The 19,248-nt window shown below is 36.8% G+C and overlaps 1 long non-coding RNA gene across 7 annotated transcripts in view; it reads left to right on the forward strand.

The window, feature by feature from the left end:
• Nucleotides 1–276: 276 nt before the first annotated feature.
• LOC134481503 (uncharacterized) overlaps nucleotides 277–19,248 on the forward strand; it is a 133,104-nt gene continuing 114,132 nt past the window's right edge. For 4 of the 7 annotated variants that reach the window (XR_015636354.1, XR_015636349.1, XR_015636355.1 and 1 more), the window contains exon 1: nucleotides 277–383. This is a non-coding gene — a long non-coding RNA (uncharacterized LOC134481503). Of the gene's footprint in view, nucleotides 384–6,178; nucleotides 6,260–19,248 lie in introns of all 7 variants that reach the window. The other 3 variants (XR_015636352.1, XR_015636351.1, XR_015636348.1) reach the window with 1 other exon arrangement.

Here is a 19,248-nt window from a genome sequence, read left to right on the forward strand (position 1 = left end):
GGGGCTCTCCTCCCAGTGATGCTGGATTGCTATATGGATATTGTTACCCTTGTTTTAGAAGGTATAAAAATGAATTTCCTGCAAGCAGTCAGTATTTTTGAATCTTAGTACTGATTTTTCTGTATCCAATCAACAAATTATGACCTGTGATGGTTTGTATATGCTTAGCCCAGGGAGTAGCACTATTAAGGGGTGTGGCCTTGTTGTAGTAGGTGTGTCACTGTGGCCTTGGTCTAAAGATCCTCCCCCTAGGTGCCTGAAAGTCAGTATTGTGCTAGCAGCTTTCAGATGAAGATGGAGAACTTTCAGCTCCTTCTGTACCATGTCTGTCTGGATGCTGCCATGTTCCTGCCTTGATGATACTGAACTGAACCTCTGAACCTGTAAACCAGTCCCAATTAAATGTTGTCCTTTATAAGACTTAGCTTAGTCATGGCTAATTTAGCTTGTTTCTGTTCACAGCAGTAAAACCCTAAGAGAGAACTTGGTACCAGGGACAGGGTTATTGCTGTGATAGGCCTGAGCATGCTTTTGTTTGAGAGAATGTAGATTTTGGGACCTTGGATTTCGAAAGCAATACAATGTTTTAAATGGAGCTTAATGAGCTATCCTAAGAGGAGTATGGAAAACATAGTTGCTGTGAGTGATTTGAACTGTGCATACCTGGCCCAAGAGGTTTCAGAGGAGAAATTTTTCAATATGTGTCATTGAGACTGTTTTTGTGTTATTTTGGTCAAGAATATGACTGCTTTCTACTTGAGGCTAAGGTAAAGAGATCTGTGATAATTTCATTGATAAAGGAAGTCTCAAAAAAGCCCACCAGAGACTTTGTTCTGTGGTTAAGTCACATGAAGAACATTTTAAACAAACACAGCAAGCTGAGAAAGGGAGAATATGAAATATATGGTTCAAGCATTAAAGGGACACCAGGAAGTAAATGGAGCTAAAGCCTATGTTCTAGGGAATAACACATTAAGGGATTTTGAGGCAAGATCCCACCCAGCTAAATTTAGATTCAGGCATGGCAGTACATACCTTTAATCCCAGAAGAGGAAGCCAAACAGATCTCTTGAGTGCAAGGACAGCCTGGAACAAAGCAGGTTCTAGGTGAAAAATAGCTAAAATCCAGGCATGGTGGTACATGCCTTTAATCCCAGCATTACAGGAGAGAGAGCCATGTAGATCTCTGAGTTCAAGGTGAATCTATAGAACCATGTTCCAGGAAAGCTGAGGTTAGGCAGTGACAGAGTTGGAAGACAGAAAGCTAGTAATAGAATAAGAGGGGCCATGTTGCAGCCCCAGCAAGCAGCAAAACATAACAGCTTTGACCATGTGGCTCTGATGTGAAATCTGGGAAGTGATTTCTGGGAGCACTAAAAAGCTGTGTTCTAGAAATAGCCAATGTTTTACTTTGTGCTGCAGCTGTACTTGGCAATGTGTAATAATAACCCAGGTGCTGCTGGTTTTGAGGGAATGAATGAAGGGATCATGAAGAACAGGTGAGGTTTGGCATTGTGAGAGGCCATGAAAGGCCATACTGGTGAAGGTGCAACCTCACTTGGAGTTGATGGCCCAGGACTAAAGGGGCCATGCAAAGGAATGGAGGCTTGGCACCATGAAGAGAGCCTATGAGCGGTTATTGGTGAAGCCTTCTTGTAGTCGAAGACCCTAGTGTATTGGAGATGCCAGTATCATGAAATGATCACCAAGAACATCAGTAGCAGCAATGGAGTGAAATCAACCAGAACATAGAGTGCTACAGAGGACAGGGCTGGAAATGTGATTCAATTCCTTTGGAGGAGACCAGAAGGTTATGTGTGGAACCCAGACACTAAACAAGTAACTATAACATCGAAGTTGCCTTGGAAACCCCAAGATTTAACAGATGCCAGAGCTTTGGGTTATCTGCTGAGGAAAGATACTAACAGGGAATGGAACCATCCCAGGAAAAAGAAGTTTGTTGCAATCAAAAATGATGAAAAAGAAGTTGGAGATTTGAAGGCTGCTTTGACATCAGTCATGGAGATGCAGTTTGGAGTTTACCCTACTGTTTTCCTGTCTTGCTTTGGGGATTACGATTAAGAGATTAGATGACTCTCAGAAGAGAGCTTGAACTTTGGACTTGTAGCACTGTTGATGCTGCTATAGACTTTGGAAGGTATGGTCCCCATAGACTCATATATTTGAACAAGCCTATAGAGGCCAAGGACTAGAATGTCATGGTTTGTATATGCTTGGCCCAAGGAGTGGCATTATTAGGAGGTGCGGCCTTGTCAGAGTTGATGTGTCACTGTGGACATGGTCTTAAGACTGGTCTCACTGCCTGTAAGTCAGTATTCTAGCAGCCTTCAGATGACGCTTTAGATCTTTCAACTCCTCTTGTACCATGCCTACCTAGATGCTGCCATGTTCCCACATTGATGATACAGAACTTAACTTCTGAACCTGTAAGCCAGCCCCAATTAAATGTTGTATTTATGAGACTTGCCTTGGTCATGGTGTCTTTTTACAGCAGCAAAACTATAACTGAAATATGCCCAAACTTTCAAACAACTCACTAATGTGTGGGCCTCTGTGACAGAGGTTTTCCACAGAGATCACTGGCCCTGCTAGGTGTGTGGGTTCAGGCAAAGGGGGGGAACAACTCAGGGAGGGAGGGGGGATTGCTTCTGCCACCTCTGCTCCTGGTTCTGCTCCTTTATGCCACTGCCACTTTGGTTGCTTCACTGGGCTGAGCCAGCAGGAGACTGACTAGCTGGCAAGAGGTGTAGTTGAACTTCTGCCAGCGATTTTGGGAGAGCAGATCTCTTACCCAAGCAGTGGTGTTACAGCTCTTATGACAGAAGCTCTCAGACAATGGAATAATTCCTGTACACCTTTAATCCTGAACACAATTTTTAAATACAGTTTTTGGCTAGGTCAGTGTATGACAGCAGGTACTTTCCATTGGTCTGGCCTGAGCACTTGGGAATACCTCATCTACATATTTGCGGGCATGGTCCTGCTTCTATTGATCTGTCTTGAGCCTACATGAGCAGCGGTCATGTCCTCACCTGTGGAGGAAGGTCTTGGGGCATTGCCTTATGTGACTGATCTGTCTCAAACCTCCCTACACGGGTCTGTTGGGACTGCAGGTATGGAAGAAGACCCTGATCTCCTGGAAGACTGAGGATGTGCCTATTGTCCCTTTTAGGGTTTCCAGGCATTCAACCTATCTTGACCAGGAATCAGGGTACCTTTCACACCCTGCCACCCCACACTAATATTGAGATTCAAGAAATGACCTGTCAAATATAACCAAATTAATTTTAAAAACACAAAATACAAAATACTTTATTAGTTCCATCACAAGAATAGAGTTTGGTATTTCTTAACAGTCAGCTGGCAGTGGTGTTATCCATGAATAAGTAATGGCAAGGAAAATCTGCATTTTCATTATATCCTTTATTGACTTGTTTGCAAACACAGACAATTATCACACATGCTCTACGACTTCATCTATGGTAAAGAACATCCCATCTTACCTGGAAAAAATGAAATCAGGATCATTTTTCTGAGTTTTAATGCTATCATAAGGAAAAATGAGATTCACATAAGATATTAACTCATGAACTAGAGTTTATCCCAATAATGAACTATATATATATTTTAATTCTTACATGCCCCATATGATCTCTGTTCTGATGGCAGGATATTAGTACATGTGACTTGTCTGTACCACTAATGTTTGGCCTTACTATTGCATTTCTATTTTCTTTAACTCACTTGAGAGTTCTTCTAGTATAGGTTTCACTACATAAAATTACTCAGATTTATGTTTTTCTGAAATTATTCTATTTATTCTCATGTATTAAATTGCTTGTTTGCATGATTTAGAATTCTAGAAAGCATTTTTCTTTTTACCATTTTGGTGTCTTATGCCTTCCTTCAGTTGTTTCCTAAATGTTTCCATGCCTGTTGGAAAGTCACCTATGCACATCATACTCACAAATATTACATACGTTTTCCTCTGGCTATTGCTATGTTCTTATACTTTTATTTCAATGTGCTGTGATGGAACTTCTGAAATTCTATCTGCTCTTTTTCTTGGTTATGTTACATGTACTCTGAAATTTTTGAATCTTTTCTAATTCTGACATTACAGTTTCTCATATAATCTATACCAGTTTGAATTATCTTTTTCATGGTTCTGTATATGATTCTGATATTATACATTGACTAGTCAAGCTAATCTTTTGGCCGTTTCTAGTATGCTTTTAATTGAACCATTAATGTTAGGCTTTAAGGTTTTCTCAGTCTCAGAATACTTATTTTGATATTTTGGGGATTATTTTCCATACTTTTATACATGTTTTCGGAATATAGTATTTCTTATAAACATGTAGATAATAAGTAAATTTAAATTTATATATCATTGATTTTTAGCTTACATTTATAATAAGATGGCATGTGATATTCCACAGGCTTCTTCCCCTCCCACTGAGTCCAGACAAACAGCCCAGTAACAGACTTTTCCAGTTGTTCAGGACCCTCATGAAGGTCAAGCTGCACATTTGCTACTTCTGTGCAAGAGTGCTACATATGTGCAAAGAGGTCTAGGTACAGTCCATGTTATATTCATTTATTGATGGTTCAGACTCTGAGAGCCCCAAGGGTCCAGGTTATTTGTTCTGTTGTTTTTCCTACGGAGTTCTTATCCCCTTTGGGGCCTGCAATCCATTCTCCTATTCTTCTCCTAGAATCCTCAAGCTCCATTAACTGTTTGACTGTGGGTGTCTGTATCTGTCTAACTCTAGTTGGCAATTTTTTAACAAGAATCCTTAAATGGTTTCATGTGTGACTATAGGTAGGGAGAAAATACAGGATGGTTGTATTCTCTGCAACTAAAATAATGGAACTGCCCTAGAAAATAGTTGTCTATTTTATTTTAATCAAACTTTTGAACAATAAAATGGTCCCAGGTCTCAGAAGGACAGAAATCTTGGTAGACGTGTTCTATGAATGGCTTTGCATCTACACACCTGTGTATGCACAATCCAAAAGTGGTTTAACTTACATTTGAATAAGTTGTGGAGTTAATCCTTTTGGTGTTTTTACTTGAGGCACAGCTGACTTGAAGTTCTACCATATCATCTAGTTTAGTTTACATTTTGGATATTATATGGTTTTTAGAATTATTTCACAGTGTGGGACAGATAAGTCCAAGTAGGAAATGTAGTATTGATTTATAAAGAGTATTCCATAAAATTCTTGCTTTATTAAGTAAATTTCAATGATGGATTGCTCATTACATTGTCCCCTGTACTCGTTTCTTTACATTATTATGACTAATAATAAGTGCTGGTACATACAATCTGAAAAGGTCAAGAAAAGAATTAGGATCAATAAATTTATAGAAGTTACAGCACAGAAGCATTCTTTTTTTGATGTTACCTTGATTCACTTGATAAATTGCTAACAATAAACTTAATAAGAGAATTTTTCGATAATCTACATCTCAATTTATCTAATATAATTCAAAATGTAGCTTCAAAAACACTTGTGCTCTCACAAGGATTCCTTCTTCTGAATTACTCTAGCATTATCTGTGAATATCTACACCTTGAATCTTTACATATTAAAAATTAGGAGACAACTGGAGGAAAAGTGGTGTATACAAAGAAGAAATTCACCAGTCACTCTCTACTTCATTCTATACTTATGCAAATAAAATAATTATATTAAGTGGTCTGACCCAAAGGCACTGTCACAAATAGCTTGGTTTCATTTTGTTAATACTAAGTTCATGCATGCATGTGTGTGTGCCTGTTCTATCACAGGATGTGATATATACAACTTTCTCTTCCTTCCTGTGGGTCCAAAAGATAGAATGCAGATCCTAAGGTTAGGCAGCAAACACCTTTACTATTTAAGCTAGTTGCCCTGACCAGTGACAGTTTTGTTTAGACAGAATAAGTCTTCTAGATACTAAACTGAATGTAAAATTAATGTTCCCTTTGTCTTCTTTACAAATTTCAGTAATAAAATTGCTGGGCCATGGTCATGGTACAGTAAACCAGGACTTCTAGTGGCTTCAATCAGTTCTCTCTCATAGTCTAATTTCTACAAAAATGTAAACAAATATGGTTAAATTCTAAATCTGACTTTTATGAATCATAGAAATCTCTTCATCCCATAGACTCCTCAAGAGTAAGAGGAATAGTTTTCCTCCTGTTCAGACTACCTCAACTCCAGTTATACAGCTTTGTTCATCTCCAAGGTATGTGTGGCACTGTTGTACCAAAGATTTTCCAACATTTTTACTTAATTGTTTTATTTATTTCCATCCCAAATGTCTTCCCTCTTTGTTCCCCCCTCCCAGAGTTCTAAACCCCATTCATGCCATCCCTTTGCCTCTGAGAGGGTGTTCACTCACAAAACCACCCACCACACCCACCCACAAACCCCTGCCACACTAACTACCACCTTACCTCAACCCCAGAGGGCATCCCCCTTCCCTAGAGCATGAAGTCTCTACACGTTTAGCACATCCTCTCCTACTGAAGCCAGATAAGGCAATCCTTTGCTACATATGTACCTGGGTGGCCAGGGACCAACCAATATATGCTTTTTGTTGATGTCTTAGTCTCTGAGAGTTCTCAGAAGTCCAGGTTAATTGATACTGTTGTTTTTCCTATGGGGTTTCTGTCTCCTTCAGTTTTTTTCATTTATATATACAATATAGGACATCTTCTTGGTTAAATAGTTTAACATTGTCTCTCTTTATCTCTCCTGATTACTTTTAGTTTCTTGTCTATTTTCTTCAAATATTAGGATAGGCTTGCTTCCTGCCACTATTTGTGTAGAATAGTATGCTAGAGGGGTGTGTCACTTCTTAGTATGTGGGAGTTTTATTCTATGAATTTTTACAAAATCAGGTCTATGCCTTTGATTTGAGATTACATTATATCATTTGTGCCTGTAATTCAATTGTTCATTTATTTCATTGCCCAACATTACCTGATAAGTCATTTACTCTATTTTGAAACATTTCATATTCCTTCCTTACTTGGTCTAGATTATTTATCTTCAAGACCTTATATTTTGTCTTCTATTTGTTCCATTCTTCCTGTAAGGTTTTACTGGGTTTTTTTCTCATTGAATTGAATTATTATATTTTTCAATTCCATATTCATATATTCACCCTGAATCTTCTTAAAACTTTGTATTGCCTTATTGAATTCCATTCTTAATTTTTAAATTGTCCTCATCATTTCTAACAGCCGTATGTTTTGTTTTGACATTACTCAGGCATTTACTTCCTTAAGTTCTTTTTCTTTAATTTCATTGAGCGGCTTGTGTCTTATTTAAAATCCTTGACATTTTTGATAGACTTTATGAATGTTTTTTAAATTCCAGGTCCTGAGTTAATCTTCATAATTTCAAAGGCAAACCTTTCTCTAGTTCTGGAACACTTTAGAGAGAAGATAGTGGCTTGTTCTCCCATATTGTAGCTATTTTTTTTTCTGTGAGAGCTAGCCATATGGATTTCTTTTGGGGTCTTAGCCTTATATGGATTCAATATTTTGAAGCAGAAAAGGGAATGTATGGATAGGCTAAGTCTAGATCTTGGATATTTGGGGAGTGGAATGAACTTAGATCATCAGAGAGAACTGTGCTAAAATACAGGATGTAGGCTTTTTCAGTTCAATTCTGGAGATTGGGGATAAATCTAAATGGCTGGAATTACAGGATATCCTGTATCAAAGGACCGTGGGTTTGGAGATAGATAGGGATGTTTTAGAAGAGCACCAGTGGAAGGGGAAGCCCTTGGTCCTGCCAAGACTGAGCCCCCAGTGAACGTGATTGTTGGGGGGAGGATGGTAATAGGGGGAAGATGGGAAGGGGAACACTCATATAGAAGGGAAGGGGGAGGGGTTTGGGGGATGTTGGCCTGGAAACCGGGAAAGGGAATAACAATTGAAATGTAAATAAGAAATACCCAAGTTAATAAAGATGGAGGAAAAAAATACAGACCAGGACACCTATGAAGGGAAAAGTCCTATATAGGTCTAGGTGCAGCTTACAAGTCCAATAGTCAATGATGTTAACTGAATTATTCTGTTCTTACGAAATTTCTTAAGAAAAATTGAAACCGTGAAATGCTTGTAATGATTGTCCACTGTTCTTAGAATAAAAATATATTCTTGTGAAAAAAAAAGAAAGAAAAAGCCTTGTTATCTTTGAAGGTGCAAACATATGAGGCCAAACTAGGCTTTATCATTTGATTAAAATCTGGTGGGTTGGAAAGTAGGCATGTGCCTTAGGTAGTGTTTTACAGCTCTGAATATAAAACATGACCAAAGCAACTCTTATAGGGTTGACATTTAATTGGGGCTGGCTTATAGATTCAGAGGTTCAGTCCACTACTATCAAGGCAGAAGCATGGCAATGCCAAGGCAGACATGGGGCTAGAGGAGCTGAGACTTCAACCTCAGATGACTGGTTTCTAAGTAGCTAGGAGGAAGATATTAAAGTCCATGCTCACAGTGACACATCTAATCTAACAAATACATATCTAATTCAGCAAGGCCACAACCCCTAATAGTACCACTCCCTGGACTAAACATATACCAACCATCACATTCCACTCCTGGGTCAAACATATACAAACTATCACATTCTACTCTCTGCCCACAACCTCCATAGACTTGTTTAAATATATGAGTCTATACCTAAATATAGCATAATGCAAAAATACATTTAGTCCAACTTCAAAAGTCCTCATAGTCTAGAGCATTTTCAACAATGTTAAAAACAAGTCCAAAATTCAAAATCTCTTCTGAGATTCAAGCATTCTCTTAACTGTAATCCTGTATAAAGTAAAAAATGCTGCACCAAAGCAAGACAGAAAACCAGTTGGGAAAATCCAGACTCTATGTCTCCATGAGCTGAGCATATACAAACCATCACACCATGCCAATGGAGGTCACGGAGACTCACCCAGATGGACCCTGGAGAAGAAACTTAAGAGGTCTGGCTGTATGGAGAGTTTGCACGAGGTACAGAAGCAATCTCCCACTAGTGACAAGTAGGGTGGGTCTTTCTAGATTTCTAAAACTTAGTTGCAATGCAGGCTAGTTTGGTAGAGTCATCTGTGGCCTAGAATGTAAAGACAGTGTTATATCTGGTGTGTTGTGGAGGAAATATGACTAGGAAAGACAGGGAGACTAACAGTGTAGATTCTGCAGAAGGGAGTAAAATTTGAGATGGAAAATATCATAGGTTTTTGCACATAAAATTTTGTCATCTTGCAAAGGACTGTCACAATCTCAAAGCAGTAACTGTAATATCCTTTCTTGCCTCCCCACAGTAATTAGTAATAAGGACATGCAGGTGACCCTCTAGTTACATTCCTGCAACAAATTTCAGGCAGACATTTTATAAGAGCTTCATAAGTGTAACAAATTTAAGGGAGAATCAGAGAGATAAATAGGAAGAATGGAGTAAAATCATTAATATGAGTTGTACATTTTTGTATTTTTCTATTCTTCAGTTCTTATTATAAAGCATTATTCAATAATGCAATAAATGAGACTTGTACAGATTTAAAATTTTTCACAATATATCAACACCCTTCATATTAGGTTAAAAAGGTATAAACTTAATTGTCCATTAGGTGAACATCTGTTACCCAATTTGGTGAGGTTTAATTACTTAGTTGATTCTGGATTGATTGCAAAGTAGTTACCATGAAGGTGCTTTGCTGCAAGGAACTAATTTTAAATAAGTAATTTTCAATTTTTGGCAACTAATGGGGCAGACAAGAGTTACTTTTCTTGTCTTGGAATCTAGAAACTTAAAACACCAAATAAAAGAAAGAAAAGATAAAGGAAGGAAGAAAGGATGAAGGAATAAGAATAAAGGAAGAAAGAAAGGAATAGAGAAGCAGGAAAGAAAAGTGAAAGAAAGTAGGAAAAAAAATAAAGTCACTGTATAGTCAGTTCTGATGATTTCTTCAAACAGTCGGTTACTTAAGCAGAAATAATACTATTACTGCTGTGAAACTTCAGTTGTGGGCATTTTAAAATTTTGTTTTTCAGTTAAAGAACTTATAAGTCTTTGAGGGAATCAAATTTTTGAATGAATCATAATTTTAATAATAAAGTGAATGGCTAGGGGGAAGCATCATCTTAGAGGTGAAAGGGAGGAAGAATGGCTTAGGGGGCTCATGGAAAGTCATCCAAGAAGGAAACATTTGAAATTAAATAAATTAAATAATAAAATTAAAATTAATTTATTTTCTTATAACCTATATATAGATAGCACCACCCCATTTGAAAGGCTAATTATTTAAAAACCAAAAAGTTGCCATGCAGGTTTATCATTTTCATAATCATTTTTGTAACATTTTTAAAGCTGGGGTTCTTTTACTTTTCTTCATTATTTGTTTGTTTATTTAGTACATAAGTTATATGCATGTGTATATTTTTATATATGTTAATATATATGTTCATACACAAATATGTGTGTTTTGTTTTGCATTGTTTTATGAGTAGCCGTATAGTGGATATCACATGTCTTTATCAATCCTTTTTCACCTTGTATGTTTTGAGATTAGATTACTCACTGAATCTGACCTTCACATATTCAGCTAGACTTGAGGGTAGGGCAATCCTCTCCATTCCTGTCTCCATCCTACATAAATAAGTTATAAGGCTGTGGTGACCAGATTTTCTGTTAGAGCTTGAGAGCTGATTTCAACTCTTCAAACATCCATAGAAAGACGTTTAACACCAAATGATCTCCCTAAACAATTTTTATTTATTGAATAATAAAATTTTGTCATATATAACTAACTTACCTCAAATCTATAATGAATGTGGAAACAAAAGTAGAAAAGAAAATGCTGGGTGGCTAGAGATGAGAGAGGAAAGGATGAAGAGGGGAGGGAATGTAGGGAGAGAATGGACATGGGAAGGTGAGAGTGGGAAGGATGGAGATAGGGGTGAGAGTGGAGAGGATGAAGGTGGGAGGGTAAGAGGGGGAGGATGGAGATGGGAGGGTGAAAGTGAGAAGGATAGAGGTGGGAGGGTAAGAATGGGGAGGATAGAGATGGGAGGGTGAGAATGGGGAGGATGAAGAGGGGAGGGTGATAGTGGGGAGGATGAGAGTGTGGAGGATAGAGATGGGAGGGTGAGAGTGTGGAGGATAGAGATGGGAGGGTGAGAATGGGGAGGTGGAGAGGGTGAAAGTGGGGAGGATGGATGGGAGGGTGAGAGTGGGGAGGAGAGAGATGGGAGGTGACAGTGCACAGTATTCACATGGGAGGAGCTAGAGATGAGTATGACCACACTACATTCTCAAACATTAATAAAATATTATTATAAGTAAATATAAGGGAAAGTGTGACATTTTAGAGCACAAGTTCACCTATGGGATATTGTGCTAAATCAATTAACTTATCACATGACAGACATCACAGTCACTCTCCTCTCCATTGATTCAAATATGGTTGAAGATGTAGAAATAATTGTAAGGATTGTCATAGGGCACAGGAGAGCTGAAAGGGGAAGGGAAATGGGTTGAAATTTTCAAATAGACAGAAGTTATTATTTTTTTTGAGATATAGTGTAGAACAGAGTGATTGTGCCCAATAATAATGTTTTACATACTCAATAAAATTTGTGATACACCTCAAAAAATAAAATTCTAGAACAGGGTGTTTGTTCTGACTGTTTTAGCAAAGTCATCCCCACCCTTTCAAATGAGTATTTTGAAATGCCATTCTTAACACTTCCCTTTGTAAGTCTTAAAATTATAACTGGGCCCACACAAATAAGTAGGAAGTGTTAATGGGTGCTTTTTCACTTTGTTCTATTGCAGAATATCTATTGAAAAAGAACCAGTGTGCAGATTCTCAAAAGCCTAGTGGTTTCTGTTTCTAGAGTTCTACATAAAGGTTCAAAACTAAAGCTCACACAATATTCTGCAGAATAAATGACTTTTATAATTTTAAAAAATAGTTTTCATTACACATAGATAAAGTTCACTTTTGTCTAGGTCTACCCTGAGAGGGTTTCTGGCATGTCTAAGTCTTTGAGGACATTAGATCCATCACACATTCATGACATTCAAAACCAATCCGTGTACCTATTAACTTTCACTAAGGATAACATAAAGAGACGACATGAACAATAATAGCTTTAAATAGTTTTGTGATGAACTATACCATATGTTTCTCTTTGGACTTCTCAGAATTCCAATCCCCCAAAAGCTTGAACAGCTGCTGCCATTTTGCAGATAATTGCTATAAGATGCATTTTGTCCTTCCCTGTGTTGATTTCTCCTTCTGTCTCTCTAACCCTAATAAGATGCTTATCACATTCCTCCTGCTAAATGTGTCTGCTCTACTCCCAAGTCCACTCTTCAAGCTAACTACATTTGCCAAAGGGGGAAAATACCTTTCAGGTGTGCATCTTTCCAAGACAACATGAAAACTGATTGTAAAGAGTTAGCATTCTGCTTACTCTGTATTCTCAACAAACATTTAGATTAAATCTAACCTTTCCAAGTGTAGCATGCTTCTTTTCTCTGAATGATGGATTGTGATTTCTTTCCAGAACTGCTTACATGAGATAAACTGATGAGAAAAAATAAGTCAGAGCAAACTTTCACTCTTCTTTCTTGTTCTCTGACAAAAGAATTGAAAGAAAATCTTTAATTCTGATGTTTTTTTCTGGTTGGATATTAACTTAAATATACATATATGGTTTTATAATTGTGGTGATGAACTTGTGATCTAGCTGTTATCACAAACTAGGCTTAGTGGCCTCTCCCAGTAAAAAGATTTATTCAATATGGCCACATTATAGAAAATAGCAGGCTATTGACATAATGTTTCAGTTTACACAGAGGAAGAATTAAGGCAGATAGGGCAGAAATATGTATAAATATATCAGCTTGGCAAAGGTATGGTCTGATTAATCATTTTCTTAGTTCTGGTCTTGAAGGTTCACGAAGTCTTACTGCTGTATCACTTAAAGAATCAGTCTAACCTTTAGGATGTTCTTGCATATGTTTTTCCAAGTACAGATTCACAATTATGAATAAATAATCATCATCCATAATGAAAAGTGAGCTATCCTGTAAGATGGGGTGTATTTTGGAATCTATCCTAATCTAACTAAAGCTTATGACAAGGGCTTACCTCTGTGCCCTCAGTACTATAAAAGGATGAGATGTAGCAGGGAGGAAATAACCCCAAATCATAAGTTACAGAAACAGAATTGTAGAGGAATTTTATTCGGAACATGGTTGCTATGGAGAGATCATATCCACCATCGAGGTCTCTGGGATCCAGCTGGAATATTGACATGTCTTTAATTCTGGGAGACAGAGGCAAGCAGATCTCTGAATTCAAGGCTTATATAAAGCTAGTTTCTGGTAAAGAAAAACTTAGGTCTAGGTGTGGTTATAGATGTCTTTAATCATCCCTGCACTCAGGAGACAGAGGCATGCAGATCTCTGAGTTCTAGTTAGTTCTCTTCAGTCAGTTAGTGAAATTAAGATGCTGTTTTACCAGGTGTATTGTATGGAGAAAGGTTGCAGAGAAAGAACAAGCTACACATACATGTGAAGTCAGAACAAGCTGTGCCAAAGAATGAGAAGGAGCCAGAAGATTAGAATATGTTGCCAAAGTTAGAATGAGGCCAAGAAGAGCAATTCTGTCAGATGCTGAGGGAAGCCAAATTGCCTAAGTCAATTCGTAGAGGAGTTTGAACCAGGATAGCTGAGTTAATCCAACAGACAAGAGTTTAAAAAGAGTTCAAAACTGATGTGAATATTCAGCAGTAAATTTCAGAGACTGAAAAGGATTCTATGACTAGATTATGTTGTATGGACTTTAGAAGCTTCCAGGACTAGAGCTATATTAACATACAGACACAGTATGCCTCAGAGACAACAATTATATCGTGTGAATAACAGTTACATTTACACAGAATAACAGGGACTTTCCTCATTTTGGTTTCCCTGTACAAGCACATAAATATTTTATAGCAAAAGTAACTTCAATGTATATCTTTCAGTTTGACTTTGATAAAAAAAAAGTACACTAAGTAATCAAATAAGCTACTGTCTTTAAATATTACTCATAAATAAGAGTGCTTTAGTGTAAATCTTTTATACATTTATATATTTCAGATAAATGCATAAAATGCTATGAAATATCTGCTTCATTGTCATTCTTGTTTGAAAAAAACCTTGTGTAGCAGAGGTTGGCTTCTAACCTTTGAATTAGCTGAGAACCTTGACTTCCTTAATCTTCTTGCTCCACTTCTGACCTGCTGGATTTACAATTTTGAGTGGTCACAAGAAGCGCAGCTTTAATCCTTACATTTAGAAAAATTTTATTTCTAAACTACAAACTTTTATACAGACTCTCTGGAATATAAAATACTGTGAATCATAACATTCTTTTAGGGATACTATTAAATTATTAAATAAATTGATTACTAAATACCTATGTAAAGAATGTTCATTTTCCTCTATGATGAAGCCAGTCCAATGGCAAGTCTACTTGATGTGACTACATAATTCCCAACAATATATTGGGCTATCAAATTAAAACTATAATATTGGAAGCAAAAGCATCTCTCCTCAATCCCCCCTTACAAACAGACACAGAAGATGGAGCTTGGAGAGCATCTTCAATCATTACACATTCCTACAACGCTCTGTTGAATATCATCTACGATAGTAATTCTGAAAACTAACCTGTGATTACTTTTGTTGTGAAGTGGAAGACCACAAGAGAATTAAGCTAAGTAGTATGAATGATAACCCAGGAAAAACACAAAGAATGACCCATGTTTAAAACTATCTACCATCACTCCTTAAATCAGATAGTCTCCTTAACAAGTTCTCATTAGTCTCACTTTTTGTTTATTTTCATTCATCAAATAGTTGACACTTTGGCATCACCCAAAGCCTGTACCCAAAGTGTGATTCTTGCCACTCAACCCCTCCCAGTAAGTGAACTAGATGAATTAAATCAGTACTCAAAAAGAGATAAAGTAGTGTCTTCAATGTGGAAACACTGGAAAGAGGGATAAATGGATCCACTGAACCTTACTAGTCTGTCTTCAGGATCCTGAAGTAAGAGATTATATTATTATGGAATATTGATTTACAGTTACACTTATGGAAACTTATATTAATAAGAACTGGAAATCTTAGAAATTTCCTTACCATATCTTTGTTTGGTAAGCTTAGTTGATATCTTTAGATCAAAAGTGACCAGGGAGACAAATCCCCGTGTATGTATGTAAGATATTACCTTGACTAGCTTGAGTTGTGATGTTTCACCCATTATAGGTGACTGGGATGAGCTGCCAAACTGAATAAAAAAGATATGTTGACCTGAGCACTAACCTTTCCTTTCACAGACAATAAATGCAATGTGACCACTATTTAAAGGCCCTGCTATACCATGACTTCCCTCTCATGACGGACTGTACACTTAAACTATGGACCTAAAAAATCTCTTACTTCTACAATTCCCTTTGGTTGGAATATTTATCAAGTATAACTAAGATATAAAACCAGTATTGAGAAGGCAACTGTTACTGAGATAAACTGATCAAGATGCTGCTTAAACCACCTGCCCTTGCTAAGCTTCTTTCTTTACAATTCAGCTCATTGTGCAACTGTGCCTGGATACCCTGAGGGGAAGAGCAGAGCCAGGGAAGGAGCCCAATTCATATAAAAAAGGAGCTTTAGATCCAGAGGCTTAGGCAAGGTTGTGCACATAGATGTCAGAGCTGTGTGGTTGGAGCTATCTGGCCCAGCTAATGTGGCAAATGCTAGTCCTAGTGTTTGGCATGATAGATTTTGGTCTTGATTTGCTATTTCTAATTGTGCTCTCAGTATTCAGTTTTGGAATGTGAGGGAGTGTTCACCCTGTGACATTGCTTATTGGAAGTATGTAGCTTTCTTCTTGTTGTTGTTGTTGTTGTTGCTGTTGTTGTGTTGTTTTGTTTTGTTTATAAGAGCTCGAGGTTGCCTTGACTGATAGATGAGATCTTGATTTTAAGATTTTGGAATTGCTTAGACTTATAGGAACTTCCAAATTTGACTTTATTTGTGTGTCACTAATGAAAAAGCTTTACATTTTTTGAGACTACTATGTTATTGATTATGTTATGTTTCCTCATCTTACAAGACCTGACCTTCCTGTTAGCTCGACTAAAGTATATACAGATTTCTTCCTGACTTTAGGCTTTAACCTACCCTCTTTATTTAGGAATATTTTCTTTTATATATTCCTAGACCATTTGAGAAGTAAGTAATCTCTTAAAATCTTGGAAGTTTTAGAATCTAGGAATGTGTTGCTCATCCCCTTAAAACTCTGTATCTGAAACAGAATCAGCTAGAAAATTAGAGCCATCTACTAGACTCTGTGGAAAATGATCAACTTTAGATTAGCACCAATTAAGAAGTATGGATGTTTTTAGGATTTGGTCAGACACAGCCTTATTAATTCCACGATTTTTTCTGCAACCTCCTCTCACACCTGGAATCTTTCCTAAATTTAGTCACAATTGGAAATCCACAGCAGCATGACCATGATCAGCAAAATATCAAAGTGGAAAGAGAAATAACCAAGATGATTAAAAAGCTGGTAATTATTAAAATATATCAAATGGTTTGTTTTCAAATTTTAGCTGCTTTTTCCATTGTAGCACTGGAATTTTAGTTAAAAAACACCATATTGAGTACAGCTCATGTTATTACTCATGATGAAAGGAGGAAACTAGTAGTAACACATCAACTAGACACAGTATGCTGAGGAATTATTTCTTCTTAAGTTAGAAGCTGGATCGGCCAGTGCCTTAGCTCATTTTGAGAGAGAGGAGAAGGAGAGGGAGAGGGAGAGGGAGAGGGGGAGGGAGGGGGAGGGGGAGGGAGAGGGAGAGGGAGAGAGAGAGAGAGAGAGAGAGAGAGAGAGAGAGAGAGAGAGAATATAACTCCAAATATAGTTCCATATGAAAGTTTTGGTTTTTGGTTTATTCCTGTATATTGTAATACTAAAAACTGGCCCTGGGTGCCCCCAGACCTAAGTGTATGTAATCTTGCCCACCAAGTTATCCCGGGTTGGTGAAAAAATGACATCTACAGCTTGTAGCTGGGCAGAAGAGAGATATGTGACGTTTTTGGTTACCAGGCTTGGGGTCTGAGACAGGAGACAAGAAAGAGAGGGAAGAGGGTGGAGAGAGGAGAAGACACAATGACACAGGTAAATCATAAGTACTGGCCACAGGTGCTGGCAGTCAGAGTAAGACCCATGCAAAGCATGACAAATCACATCTTGGTGTTATTGGCAGGGAGGTATACATAATGGCACAGAGAAATCATATCTGCCCACTCCTAGTGCTTTAAAAGCTTATTGTAAATGTAAAAGTTATGTGTCTTTTATCTGGGAACTAAATGATCAAAGCAGGCTGGGAACCCTGCTTGAGATTAAATATTACAGCAACATTCAGGTGCAGAGAGAAAAATTTATATACAGAGAATGGTAAGGGAAGAGTAGAAGATAAAAGTAAAATCACAGAAGATCAATGTCTATATAAAAAAAGATATATCTGCTTAAGGGCAGTGACAAAGGTTCTTTACAAAGTCTTGACTCTCTTCAAATGTTTGTGATTAAGAAAGTGTGTATGTAGCCATGTGGTGGAGGCACATTCTTTCCGTTCTGTTACTCAGGAGGCAGAGGCAGGGGAAAATCTTTGAAATCAAGGCCTGCCTGGTCTGCAGAATGAGTTCCAAGAAAGACGGGGCCAACCAGAGAAACACTGCTTAAAAAAATAGAAAAATCAATAAAAAAATAAAGTGTGTGTGTGTGTGTGCGTGTGTGTGTGTATGTATGTATGTATGTATGTATGTATGTATGTATGTATGTAAAGTGCATTATTTACAGTTTTGTTAAAATCTGGCAAGGGAGACATTCTCAAACTGTCTTTATCTTGACTTTACAAGCATTAAAGTTTATAACAGTTATTGGAAAAAAAGCAAGAAAACATGCATATATAGATTTTGCTATGAACCATCATGATCAACATTATAAAAGTTAGTTCTTCTTGCACAAGGAATCAGGGTTTAGAAACAGGGCATTAGAATTCGTAGTATTCCTTACTTGGATCTAATTCTCAGGCCCATAACAAATTACAGCTTTTGTTCTCCTATTATATATTCTATAACATATCTTCAGAAACTTTACACCTTCAGTTGTATTTGTCTCTTAGGAGTCCTGACTTGTTGTAATCAAATATATTTTAATGATTTGATTTGTATAGAATATATGAGTTTGAAGTATTTTAAAGGATATTTCTGTGTTGGAAACTGAACTTCATTTTCTATTTCAATATCTATCTCTATTTCTTATAATATTATTTTGTTATTAGTAAATTAGAAAGTTGTATACAAGTAATACAGGAGGCAGCTCATCTTCACACACACACAGAAAGAAAACATTTAAAATTATCATCTTCTACATATGTACCATATTTGACTCAATATTTTTCTTAAATAGAATAGTCAATGTTATCATACTGAAATTTAATACTACTATCTTTGTCCAAAACAGCCAGACTAGTTTGTACTGAGCTGTTTCTGCACTCAACATTTTACATGTCTGATTTCTTTGGTAACACATTTATGTTTCTTTTTACCAGCATTCTCTGCTTTGAAAATGTTCTTTGTATACCTTGTTTTTCCTCTTAGTCACTAATTAAGAACTACTCAGTATTATCCTGAGTGGTCACTAAACTTAATTTTATAACAGAGATACTTGATCAACACAGTTGAACACTGAATTGTATTCATTAATCTATAGCATCTTTATTTTGTACCTGGAATATTAAAAACTAGTTACAATGTAAACATTGTTATTCAAAATGCACAAATAATTTAAATTATGCATGTTTAGTCAGTATAGAAATATATATCAAAATATGAATGGAATATGTGGATATATTTCAAATTAATATGAATCATCCCGGAAACATGACTAAGACCTACTTTAGTGCAAAAAAAAATTCTTAAAACAACTTCATAAAAAATAAAAAATTATAATTCTAAGGATGACTCTCATGAAATGACTTGAATACAACTTTGTTCCTGACATATTAATGTTTCAATAGTCTCTTTGAAAGTTTGGATATTTTCAATATTTAGCACAATTTAGACAACTTATATTCTTTACAGGTA

Source organism: Rattus norvegicus, chromosome 13 (genome assembly GCF_021556685.1).
Source record: "Rattus norvegicus strain SHRSP/BbbUtx chromosome 13, alternate assembly SHRSP_T2T, whole genome shotgun sequence".
In the NCBI taxonomy this organism is placed as follows: domain Eukaryota; kingdom Metazoa; phylum Chordata; class Mammalia; order Rodentia; family Muridae; genus Rattus; species Rattus norvegicus.